Source organism: Pinus tabuliformis, chromosome 7, assembly GCF_031772625.1.
Source record: "Pinus tabuliformis cultivar Carrire ecotype Pingquan chromosome 7, CPIR1, whole genome shotgun sequence".
NCBI lineage: Eukaryota > Viridiplantae > Streptophyta > Pinopsida > Pinales > Pinaceae > Pinus > Pinus tabuliformis.
In genome coordinates, this window is record NC_142293.1 from 864,356,063 (window position 1) to 864,369,773 (window position 13,711).

Sequence of the window (13,711 nt, forward strand, 5' to 3'; positions counted from 1 at the left end):
TGAGCATATTGGATCTAAGGGAAAATATGAGTTAAATGATTTACATTGCATAACTTGCATGGAAATTTTACTTTTTTCTTAGACTCTTTCCTACCCCCTCCAATATGATTGTCGGGTTTGATTGCACTACCCTTACCATCTTGGTTATTTTTCTTACCTCATCCTTTCTTCTTCCCATCAGATTGTTGGTTTCCTTTGGGGTTAGAAGTTTGGATGAAATTTATAGATGTAGGAGGAGAAGGCACAGGTGTTGATGGTGATGCCTACATAGAAGAAGCAGTTTGTAAAGACAATTGTTGCAATTGGTTTAGTAGGTTAGACGTGTTAGCATCGATCGATCTGAATAGCCCGTCAGCATGAGGACCTGGCTTTAGCTTGGCTATATCAAACTTGAACCTAGGAGCATTAGGCAGAATTTTTTGAAGAACCCCATATTGATAATATATAAGTTCGAACTATTAGGCCCCAAACATAGCCTGTTCTTCAGTGAACACACCGGAGAGCGAAACATCCTCAGAGATCTCAAGTTCTAAAGATTTAAGAAACAATTCAAGAAGGAATTCTTGTGGAATATTGGATTTAATGAGCCTCTTCCTTCTCCTCCATTTCTGGATGTGATCCGAAATGTGGCTTGCCCGATCCTGGTGAAAATTAGCCAATATCTCACTTCTAGCACCATAGCAGACAGTCAACTGAAAATGATTCAAAAATCTTGTAGCGAAATCGCCGAAAGAAGTAAAGGTGCCCCCTGGAAGTTCAATGTGCCACATAACCGCATTTCCAGTTTGGGTACGTTGAAACAATCTCAACCTAATTGAATCATCTATCTAGGAGTTTAACAAACACCATAAGAGGAAAATGGTTACATAGTAACCTAGATCTTCACTAGTCTTCCCTTCAAATTTAAGGTATGTCTAAGGGAAGTTTGGTCGGAACTAGAGGCCAAACCAGGTTCTATCTAATGGGATCATTAGTCAATTTAGAAAGATCTGGCAAGTTTAACGTTGCCAAAAAAGGTAGTCGTGGAGGACCGTGAGGATTCCACCCAGTGTGGGTAGAATTCCAAATGTTCTAGAAAGAATTCCCTAGATTTGTGAAGGCAACAGGTTGCCTAAAGCAATTCCTAGAGCCACCTGAACCATAAGGAGCTCCTTGTGGTCCAGAAAAAACTAGATTTTGAACAACTCTTGCCGAAAAAATTCTGTAGCCAGTGAAATTGGCCCCTAGAGAGGTGTTAAAAGGAGAAGAGAGGCCTTGGTAAGGGTTTCATGCATGAGCATAGGGAGAAAATTTCTAGAATAAACTAACAGAAGAATATGACATATTACCCTGTTGGTCGAAGTAAGATTGATTCCCAACTCCAAGTCCACTAACCGCAAAGTTTGTCCAACCTTGAAAAGGATTATAACTTTGACCCGTAGAGGGAAAAGGTATTGATCCTAAAGATGGGTTGGAATGTGGTATATGACCACTCCCAAAAGGGAAACCCTGAAAAGAAGATGACCCACTTGCCATGGAAGTCATGGATGTGGAGGCAGCTAATGGAATACTTAATGGAACCGAAGGAGTACCACTGGTTGGCATGCTAAAAGGGAAAAAGCTAATGCCAAAGGCAAAAGCTTGAGTACCCCCACTCAAAGATGGAATGGAAGTAGAGCCAAATATAGCAGTGCTAGGAGTAACAGAAGGTATGAAAATCATTCCTCATCCTTGTATGGATACAAGAGTTTTCATACTAGTAGCACTTATGGTGGATGCCATGCTTCCAACAGTGGTCATTAAAGGAGAATATTGAAAGAAACCTGGGCTTGAAAGCCTCTTGGTCGAAGTCCCAACATATAATAAAACGTCTAGGTGATTGGGAGGAAGAGGAGAATTAGGAACCAAAAGAGGCTCTTGAAGCTCTTCAACCTCAATAACGTTTTCTGACTGGAAGAAGAATCTAGAAAGAACTAGAGTGTTCATCTCCAACTCTGAACTTATACCAGGTCTATCTTGTAAACCAATAACTCCAATCAAAGGATTAATATCTGATGCATTACTGCCACTGATTGAAAATCAATGGTAGAATTTCTCCTACGCCTTGGAGGGGAAGGCTCAAAACTCATAGGTGAAATCCCACGAAGCCTCCTAGACCGACGAATTTGTTGATCAACCACTTTTAATTATTTTTAAGAAATATAATTAAAGACTCAAAAAACTTGTAAAGCTAGGACAACTAGGAGGAAAGAGCTCTCTCTAAAAATTCCCAAAGATGCTTTCAATCAAACTACTTTCAAGTATTTTTGCTCTGCCTGATGAGGACCAGACACCAAAATACAAGAACGTGAAAAAAACAAGGACCTTTCGAAAATAGTTTGGGGTAATTATGGCCCCGGCCTACTAGCGAAGGTAACAGAAATAGTTACCCTCACCTCTAGACAACAATCTTTTCTACTGAAAGTGCCCAAACTTTTCAAGGGTACCCTCCAGAAGTACTGATGAATGTGATGCAACTTCTACCTCAGGTGCCACAAGATTCCCCTCCGCAGCCACCTATGTGATCCCTAGGAAAGGAAACTATGGGCACCAATTCATATCAAAAGTCAGGCGGAACAGTCATGAGGTGTGATCCAGCAAGTAGGGGAGGGGGTATCTCTCTTCCTTGTCTTCATTCTCCCTCGTTCTTAACTCCCAATCATGGAGCTTTCCCGGTATTTGTAACGATATTAGATTACGCTCGTTATTCAACTTCTATGTTTGATAATTTGAGCGACCTTGGAGAGTTAACTCTCAACTCACCTGTTCTAAGGCCCTAAAGAACTTAAAGTGTTGGTGTTTGTTAATTACAAAATAGAAAAGTTCTAGTTCTTTTTATTAGATCGCTTGATTTTAGAGGGGTGTTATTTAATTCAAGGGTATAGCGAGAGTGACACTGATGATGTTTTTGGCGCAAAAGAAACTAATAAAAACTTAATTATATGCATGTAGTTATTTTCTTTCAATGAAGAGGGATTTCTACTTGGTTCTATAAAAAACTTATATATAAGAAAATTTCTTTTTCTTTAGTTTTCATAAACACTCCACACACACTCAAAATCTAAAAATACTAAGAACACTTATCATGCAATCTAACCTAATGCAAATTTAAATGACGATGCAAGATCATATGAATACTCACAACATAAGCAAAAGTGTTTCTTTATAAGGTAAATAAAACAACTTCAAAATGAAGAGGGCACAAAATTTAAAAACAAATTTCCCTCAAAACCAAGCAAAACAAATTGACAAAAAGATCACAATTGCTCACAAATCAAAACCAAAAGAAACCAAGAAACTAAAAGCTTGGAAATAAAAAGAAAGGAAAAACCTATATTTTTTGTCTTTTTTTTTCAAAGAAACTAAAGAAACTTTTGAGGTCACAAAAAGAAATACTAAATTTGAAATATCAAGAAACAAGCACAAGGAGCCCTTATACCTTGCAAGTTATAAAACTCATCAATAAATGAAACTTGAAACAAGAAGGACTACAAACTCACACAAACTGACCTGAACAGTACTAAAAGATTTTAGCAAACCGACAAAATGTCAACAAAGAAAAACTCTCAATATTTCCAAAGAGATACTCAAAAAGCACAAAAAGCAACAAGGCTGAACAAAAAGGAAATCAAAGCAACGCAATTTGAAATCTAGGTTATAAAATAAATCAAAACCAATTTCTTGTTCTGGAAAACCAGAACATCCAAGAACTTCAGACAGAAGCCTTGAACCCAAGACACAAACCAAAAACTTTCTCAAAAAGCAATCCTAGGCCAACTAGGATTTTCACTAAGAAGGAGATTTGAAAATTAGAAGTTGAAAGAGAAATGAGTTCTAGAGATAATGGATGACCAAAAAATAGCACAAGTTACTAGGAAACAAACCTAATTGAGAAAAACATTTTGAAAAAATAATCCAAAATTTACACGACTATGTAAATACAGAGGCGTGTACACGTGTTTCAAACACAAGAAACTTGTGTATACACGAGTCTACTTGAGGAAACTAGCGTGTATATGTGACTATACTCCGAGAAAAAGGCATCTAAAAGACTCAATCAAGAAAAACAAAAATCAAGGCCTGATCTAGAAGATTAGACTTGATTCCTAGGAAGCTAATAAGTTATATAACACTGTAAAAGAAAGCAATGAAGAAAACAAACCCTAATTGAGAACAAAACACCCAAACTAGGAAAAACAAGAATGTTTTCCCCAGTGGAGTCGCCAATTATGTTGTGGGTGAGAACACTCTAGGGTCTTTGGTTGAAAACCCCAACAGAGCAAAGGGAAAACAATAGCAAGAAATGCTCAGACAAATAATCTAAATATTATACTATTGAACTGGGAAGAAATGACCTTAGCAGGAGGTCCTATGTTTGGGTAGATCCCATAGGGTTCAAACACTCCGCTTCCTCTAATGCCTTTGAAACCTATAGATTATCCAAGCAAATCATATACAGAAACAATAGCATAAAGCATATTCATGATATATAACTTATATAATATAAGAAAATGAATGATTACGCATTAATATAAGATTTATAAACAAATCACAACATGTATCAATTCATAAACATGATAAATATTAGGAACAAAACAACATATATTTATTGATGTAATCTACAAGAATGGGGTAAAACTACAACCTGAATCTTCCTCCAGATCCAAGCAGAACGGTCCTTCATATCCGTCCTGTCCCGACATCAGCAATCTTCCTCCATCAATATACATAAGGATATCACAAGAGGCATGAAGGATATCTCAAAAGAGGAAACAAGAGTTTCCTAAAGCTTGGGGATTGCAGGAGGCACAGGGATTTCTTCACACTCGCTTAGGGATCAATCAACTATAATATCAATATCTCATCTCTTCTCCCTTTACGGCTTCCCATGGAGGTTTATTTATACTTCTCCAAATTACGTTTTTTAGTTGGGAAACTGTTGGGCCATGGGCTCTAGTAGGTGAGTAACAGGTAAAACCTCTAAAATCTTCCTGAAATTAAGGAGATTTATTATTTTTAAGTGTTTTAACACATATACACGCATTGGGTATATGCTAACCCGCGTCTACACACTTTTAACATGGGGAAAAGTAGCATACAGGAAATAAAACAATGTTTTTTAGACTTTGGACCATGTCTACAAAGGAAGGGTTTCCCTAAGCCATAACCAGATCATAGAATCTACCAATAGTGGTAAATGGTGCTATAATACACATGGCCTCACCAAAATTGGTCATAAATTTCAAAATTTCTGACGTTTAGAAAAAAAATTATAACTTCCAAGGCTCGAATTTTTTATTTGTTTTATGTTGACTATGTATATGGAGCAAATTGTGGAGGGCCACATGGGCTAACCCATTGCAGCCATGTGGCCTCCGGAGGTTGATCCAAAATTTTGGTTGGAGGTCGAGTAGGGGTTGAACCTGTGACCTCCAACACAACACAATGGGCCCGCACCACTGTGCCACTACTACGATTCTTAAATATAAGTTTTGAACTTCCATATAAAGTTTGTTATGGCACATACGTGGGGGTGGGGAATAGGAAAATCCCTAGCCACTGTCCACCCAAGCACTCACACGACCATAGCTAGAGGGGCTAAGGGGCTAGGCCTTAGTCCAACCCATGACCACACCACCCAACACCTCACACAGTGAGAGGCCAACGCTAAAATGGAGGTGGTAATAGAGAGCGGGGCAACCCAAGGCCATATGAAAGGCCATATAACCATGAGTGCATGTAGGTAAGGTGGTAAGCCCCAGGTCACCAGGACCCTATATGACTGATTGCGTGACAAAAATGAAGGCACGAAGTTAAGCCCTGGAATATTGGCCCCCAATGCAGTTGTATTTGTGCCACATGACTTTGGGATAGGGGGCTTAATGGGTGGACTAATCATCCTACAATTTCACTCATCAGACAAGATTGTACATGAGTTACACGTGTCAGTTTCAGGTTTGGGGCGCTCAAGCCATATTTTGGTCCAATTGTGGGATGACTAGCCATATAATTGCGGAAAAGCTTGTAACAAGCATAATTTTCTCAATTTTTGACCAAACGAAGTGCAAAAAGAACCCATGTTCGGGTTTTTGATAGTGGTTGATCCACTGGAGACATCAATTTTGTGTTTTGAGCAATGTAAAAGCATGTTAACACACTTTTGAGCACTTAATAAAAGATGCCCTGCATTGGAAGCTAGACTAGGAGATGTAGCCCAAGAGAGGGGTGAACTTGTTTATCATGTTTGGTGTTATGTGTTTCAGATATGCTAACTTTGTCTCTATTTATCTATAAATTGTGGTTAGATTCACTTGTTTTATGTGTTTAGTAAATTGATCCTCTACCCAAAAACATATAATTTTCACTTGTAAACTATTAAAAATATTCGAGTTTAATATTTAGTTCATTTTGGTGTCAGAGGATAGGTTATTATGAAGGTTTTATTTGTTCCCAAATGTTTTTTTGATGCTTACAAGATTGAAGCTTAAAAGAGGAGAAGGAGAACTCATGGAGCTAAAATCTCAAATAGTTTCAAGGAGAACAAACATACCTCAAGGTTCAATAGTCATGGCACATGATAAAGGTCCTGAAGGAATGTTTGAAGATGAAAGAACTTTTAGAAAAACATTGGTAAAGGTTCTTTTTGAAGACTGAAATGCAAGGTTGTATGGAGAGATATGAAAACCTCCAAAAGGAGATGGGGGAAAAGGAGAGAAGCCTACAAAAGGGAATAAAGCAAATGGTGACAAGCCACCACCTTCACCTCCATCCTCACCTTCATGTTCAACCTCATCTTATACTACTTATTCTACCCTTTCAAAAACAACTCCAAGTTCGCCAAAGGGTCATGTTAAAACTCCTTTGCTTAAGATTGATATTAAATTTTTCATAATTACAATGGAGAGTTAAATGCAGAGAAATTGGATAATTGGGAATGTCAGATTGAAGTGTATTGTAGGATACAAAGAATCAAAGATGATGAAAAAAAGATTTAGTTTGCTTCTCTTAGATTGGAATGTTGGGTCCCTATAATACTAGTGATTACCCCACTACTATTGTAGTTATACCCCTTAGTTATGTTGTTGTGCCCCTATTACCGCCATGTTGTTATTTCTGTGCCCCATAGAATCCCTCTATTGTTATTTTTGTGGCTTTATATTATTATTGTTAGGTCGGCTGGATTATATTGTGACTCCTTAGACTCCTATATATAGAAAGGAGGTTTTGTCATTTGTATCATCCAAGAATTGTTCATTTATGTAATGTAAAGGAGGTTTCCCCCTCGAAGAGGCTGAATTCTAAGGCGTTGATCTATCTTTTCTATCTTTTCTTGAGCTGGTTTCATAACATTTGGTATCAGAGCTTTGGATTCTAGGGTTTCACTGCTCCAAACAGGTCATTGTGGAATTTTTGCTATAAATTTTTTTCTGTGACGTTTCAGAAGTCTAAAAAAAAACCCATTTGAGAAAAAATCACGCTGAACCTTGGATCTGAATTTCAGAGCTTTTCACGCGATATTTGCGGAGATATGATCTGAGGAAGTTAGTCTTTTTGCAGACTCCTGAATTACATTCAAAATAGGTGACCTGTGGAAAATCGTCATAACTTTCTCTCTGGTGATCGGATTGAAATTTCATCAGAAGGTATAGAAAGAGGACGGACTGTAGTTTCTTGTATGCGTGTTTTAGATTCAAAGGTTGAAACACTGACTCGTGGCACGTAGTACAAGTTCGCTCTACTGAACTAGTCTAAAAGCAAGTCACTGTGGGAGATTTCACATAAATGTTCCTTGGAGAATCCAATTTGGGTCAGACTTGTGGGATTGGAAAGAGGACACCGAAGGCTACTACAGATCACAATTTCAAAACTGGATGATCCGAAATTACAGAGATACATCAGATTCAATATCAGGCTTCTATAAAGTGAAAAAAGGTGTGTAGCTTTTTTTAAATTTTTGTGTAAGATTGGTTTAACGGAATTCAAAGGGCATAGTAAAGCATTATTATCAGTAACTGATGCCCCGAGGAAAGAAAATGAAAAGTTACACCTAGTAAGGAACCTGAAAGCTCTAGCATGACTTATGAAGAAGAGGAAGAAATGCTACATGATATATCAAAATTACAAGAACAAGTGCAACAAATGTCATGCTCACAAAAGCTAACAGAAGCTAAATAGGCTCTAGTGCCTCCTTCCTTCTCCTATTGTGTCATATTTGTAAATCCTTCAATCCTATCCCAAGTTGTTCTTAAGGGGGGATGTTAGGATATTCCGACACATAGGAAATAGTTAAGTACAACTTGGTCTAGTATAGAGTTAGGTATAGAGTTAGGTAAAGTGTGTTTATTTACCGTTGTACATTTTGTAACTTACAATCCGACGGTCACGATATGTAGTGATCCGACGGTTCATTCTCTCCTCGGTATTACCGACACTTGATCCGTGGCTTGACACCCGATTGGTCCATGAATTCTATTTAAAGCGCATGGAGGGTCATTTGTATGGTAATCCGTGCATGAGAGAAGCTTATGTAAATTTTCATTCTTTGATTAATAAATTGCCTGAAGTGGCCGCGTTGGCTCAGGCCATGCACTGTTTCCCTCTTCGATGGTTTTAACCACGTCAAAAATACTGGTGTATTGATCTGTGATCTGGTTGTGAGTGGTGTCCTTTTGGTGTTGTTTCTGAGGAACTTACCCTGTAAATTCCTACATGGTATCGGAGCTATTTGAGGGCCGCTTCTGTTGGTGATCCAAATCTGAAGCCGGAAGAACTGCATCCGACTGTCATTTCCTAGATCTGTTGTTTCTGACTGCTTTCGGGCCGAGAGGACTGCTCTGTTGTGTTCGGAGCATCTGTTCCAGTGAGGAACCCCTTTCGTTTCACGCGAAAAGGTTTCCGGTAGCCCTAGCTGCGTCATTTTTAAGATCTAGAGGTATATAGTGTTTATTTGCAGTTTACTGTTATTTTCTCTCTGCTTATTTCGGTTTCGGTTTATTTAGCTTTTTTTAACCGGATCTCTACCTTTCATTTCTGCGTATGCTCTTTTCCCTGCGACTCTGTGCGATATGGGAAAATCAGAAACAGAAAGGAAGAATTTTTCTCATGCGTATGCTCTTTTCCCTGCACCTTAGTGTGATCTCGGAAAATCAAAAACATTGAGAAAAATATTTAGTTTTTCGGCTAAAGCTAACTTTGAGCCACAAGGTTCAATTTTTGAAAATATTTAGTTTTTTGGGTAAAGCTAACTTCGAGCCATAAGGTTCGTTTTTTTTGCATGTCCGTGTTGGGTTTTGTGTTTTTTGTTTTGTAGGGAAAAAGAGTTTTCTCAAAGCAAGCACGCAACCCAAGGCCCCCCCTCTCTCTCTCTCTCTCTCTCTCTCTCTCTCTCAAATTTTTTGTATAGATCAATTGGTTCAAAGCTATTTTAAGAGAGTAGAGGTCTTGGGTTCAAGTCTCCATTTTGTGGGGGCGGACTTTTTCATTTCCGCACATTCCCGCACTTCGTCGGCAACTTCAACAACGTTTTTTCAAAAAGCCATAACTTCTTCATCCGGAAGCCTTTTTCAGAGCCGTTTTTTTTAAACCAGCCTAATTTTTCGAGATCTATCCATTGGAACACTTACTTTCAGCATATTGAGCTTCAGTTTCTGTTGAAATGGAAAGTCAATACCAATTTACCCTTGACAGCACCAACTACTTCCAATGGTTGTCCTACATGGAGGATTTACTTAGAAGTAAAGGTCTCTACCGAATAGCCACAGGCCAAGAAAAGAAACCGAGAGATGAAGAAAAGGCTGCTAAATGGGAAAATAGACAAGATCAAGCACGTGTTTTGATAGGGATGTCTATTTCTCCAGATCTTAGATTCCATATTGCAGAACTTGAAACTCCTCATGAAGCAATGGAACAAATCAATAAAGTTTTTGGGATTAAAAATGAAATTAGAGCCCATCAACTTGAAAATGAGTTGCTTACATTGGACCCTAATAATTTTTCTTGCATTGAAGATTTCTTGTCTAAGTTCAAGACCCTTAGATATCTTTTGGAAGGTGTTAAGGTTAAGAAAGAAGATAGTAACCTTATTTATTCCATCTTTACTAAGTTCGGACCAGTCTACTCTGTATTTGTTTCCACCTTCCATTCTACAAGAGAAGCCTTCATTTCTCAAGGAAAAGACTACAAGCCCCCTTCCTTTGACTCTTTTTGTGATTCTTTAATAAGATAACAAGAAAAACTCTTACACCTTGGTCTTCTTAACCTTGGAAACTCTTCCAAGAAAGCGTTAGCCACCCAGCAGCAACCAAATTCAAAGAATCCTAAAAAGTCATATCCTAAAAGGAATGGTCCTAAACCAAACAAGGGTCCTAAGCAAACTCAGCCTCAAAATGAAAGATCATTTCAGCAAAATGATAAGACCAATAAAAACAAATGGAAGAAGACTAACAGACATTGCAATTTTTGTAATTGAGATGGGCACTTAGAATCAAAATTCTTTAAGAAGATGGAAGCCTTGGAAGCAGCAATGAAGAAGCATAACATCCATTTGGGGCAATCTTCAACTTCAACTTCATCTTCAGGAATGGCACTTTCTGCATGTGGTTGTCAATCATCTCGGTCTGGTTATGCATTAAATGTATCTTCTTCTTCTCATTCTCATGAGTGGCTCATTGATTCTGGAGCTTCTTATCACATGGCCAAAAACAAAGCCATGTTTTCTTCTTTAAATGATTGTAACACCAAAAATATCTATGTTGGTGATGATAGATCTCTTAATGTTGTAGGGACTAGAACTGTTCATCTAGACAATGGTCAGTTTAATGATGCATTATGTGTTCCAACCTTATCCTGCAACCTTCTATTTGTCTATCAGATAACTCATTCAGGTGAAGGTAAAATCGTTGAATTTTCACCTCATGATGTTGTAATCAAGGACTTAAAAGATCCTAAACAGATTTTGGCTACTGTCATTGCTGATGACTCTACAAGGTTGTATAAGTTTCACAACTTTGGGTCATCAAATCTTCCCTCAGTATTTGTTGCTCATAACGATGAAGTGAGCAAACTTTGGCATGAGCGATTTGGTCACTTAAACTATCACTCCCTTCAGCATCTATGTAAAGAAAATATGGTGACAAGTATTCCTATGGTATCTTGCAGAGATGGTGTTTGTTCCGGATGTGTACTCGGAAAACATCATCGAGACAGTTTTGAAAAACATGCCTCTTGGCACGCCTCAGCCCCTTTACAGCTTGTGCATAGTGATTTATGTGGTCCATTTCCAGTTGTGTCATTCTCTGGTTGCAAGTATTTCTTAACTTTCATTGATGATTTCTCCAGACACACTTGGGTATACTTCTTAAAACTCAAGAGTGAAGTATTTAACACTTTTTTGGCCTTCAAGGCCTTTGTTGAAAAACAATCTGGACATCAAATTCTTAAGTTAAGATCTGATAATGGCGGAGAATATGTTAAAAACACATTCATCAACTATTGCACTGAGAATGGAATTCAAATGCAACATATTGTTCCATATACTCCACAACAAAATGGTGTAGCTGAAAGGAAGAATCGCACCTTAAAGGAAATGGCTAATTATATGCTACAATCTAAAGGACTTGGTCTTAGTTTTTGGGCAGAAGCAATTAACTGTGCAAATTACATAATAAATCGCACTCCTACTAAGGCTTTAAAGAATATCACTCCAGAAGAAGCATGGAGCTCAATCAAACCAGATGTAAGTCACTTTCGTGTTTTTGGAAGTGAAGCATGGGCCCATATTCCAGATGAAAAGCATAAATATTTAGAACCTAAGAGTGAAAAATGTACTTTTGTTGGATATTCTGAAGATGTAAAAGGCTATAGACTTATTCCATTTAAGTCCAAAAATGTTATCATTAGAAGAGATGTAAAATTTGATGAAAATATATCGGCCTGCGAGCCTAGTCCGGCGGATGTGCCACCTCTCTCTATCTCTTCTACTTTTGAAAACATTTCTTCTTCAGATGATGAAAGTGAGGATGACAATCCTCCCCCACCTTCTCAGGATCCTCCTTCAGCTCCTGAGCTTCCAAAATGGGTTCGTGCTACTCGAGATGCAGCAGGTGATCTTGCCGGTGATCCTACAGATCAGCGACGCACACGTTCTCAGTTTGAGAGAGCCTCTTCTTTACTGGCTCAAGCTCCAGTAAATTATGATCCTGACACCTTTGCAGAAGCTTCAGGCCATCCAGATTGGGAAGCAGCTATGAATGAAGAATATCATTCATTATTGGCAAATGATACATGGGTTCTTGTTCCTTTACCAAAGGGACGAAAACTTGTTAGATGCAAATGGGTTTACAGAACCAAGTATGGACCAAATGGGAAAGTTGATAAATATAAAGCTCGTCTTGTTGCTAAGGCCTTTTCACAGGTTGAAGGCATTGACTACACTGAAACCTTCTCCCCTGTTGCCAAAATGAACTCTATCCGCCTTGTTCTTTCCCTTGCTGCCTCTTTCAAATGGGAAGTCCATCAGATGGATGTTAAATCTGCCTTCTTGCATGGGGACTTGCATGAAGAAATCTATATGGAACAACCCATTGGCTTCATACAAACAGACTCCAGCCTTGTTTGTCGACTTAAGAAATCCCTTTATGGTCTCAAGCAAGCTCCTCGGGCTTGGTATGCCAAAATGGATAGCTTTCTTTTAGAATCTGGCTTTTCTAGGTGTCATTCTGACAATACTGTCTACACCAAGAAAGTGGGCAACTCTCTTATCATCCTTGTTGTTTATGTTGATGATCTTATCCTTACTGGTAGTGATCCCAACCTTATAAACCATGTGAAGTCTAGCCTCAAAAGGAAATTTGAAATGACAGACTTAGGACAGTTACACTATTTTCTCGGTCTTCAAGTCTTGCAATCCAAGGAGGGTATTTCCCTTTCCCAGTCCAAATATGCTTGTGATATTCTACGTCATTTTCACATGGAAGACTGTAATCTAGCCTCTTCTCCCTTTCAGTCTGGAGTCAAACTCTCAGTCACTTTTACTTCTCCTGAAGTTGATGCTACCTTATACCGTCAACTTGTAGGAAAACTTTTGTATCTAACCCATACTCGTCCTGACCTTTCCTTTGTTGTTGGCCTTGTTGCTCGGTTCATGCAAAACCCCCGTGAAAGTCATTGGAAAACGGCTAAAAGAATACTTCGTTATGTTTGAGGTACAGTTCAGTTTGGGATTCATTACAGTGCCGAAGCAGCTCCTCTATTGGTTGGTTTCACTGATTCTGATTGGGCTGGTGACCCTGATGATCGGAAGTCTACTGCCGGTTATGTGTTCACTCTTGGTTCAGGACCTATTACATGGGCTTGTAAGAAACAAGCTGCCATTTCTCTTTCATCAGCAGAAGCAGAGTATCGTGGTGCCGTAGAAGCTAGTAAGGAAGCCTTGTGGCTTCGTCAAATCTTGTCAGAGTTTGGCCTTCAGCAGCAACATCCGACTACACTTTGGTGTGATAATCAAAGTGCAATTCAGCTATGCAAAGATCCAGTCCAACATCAGCACAGCAAACACATTGAACTGCACATGCACTTCATCAGAAAGCTCATTCACGACCATGTTCTTGAAGTGCAATATTGTTCAATAGATGATCAAGTTGCAGACATCTTCACAAAGGCTTTCACAGAGGCGAAGTTCACTAAACTTCGATTT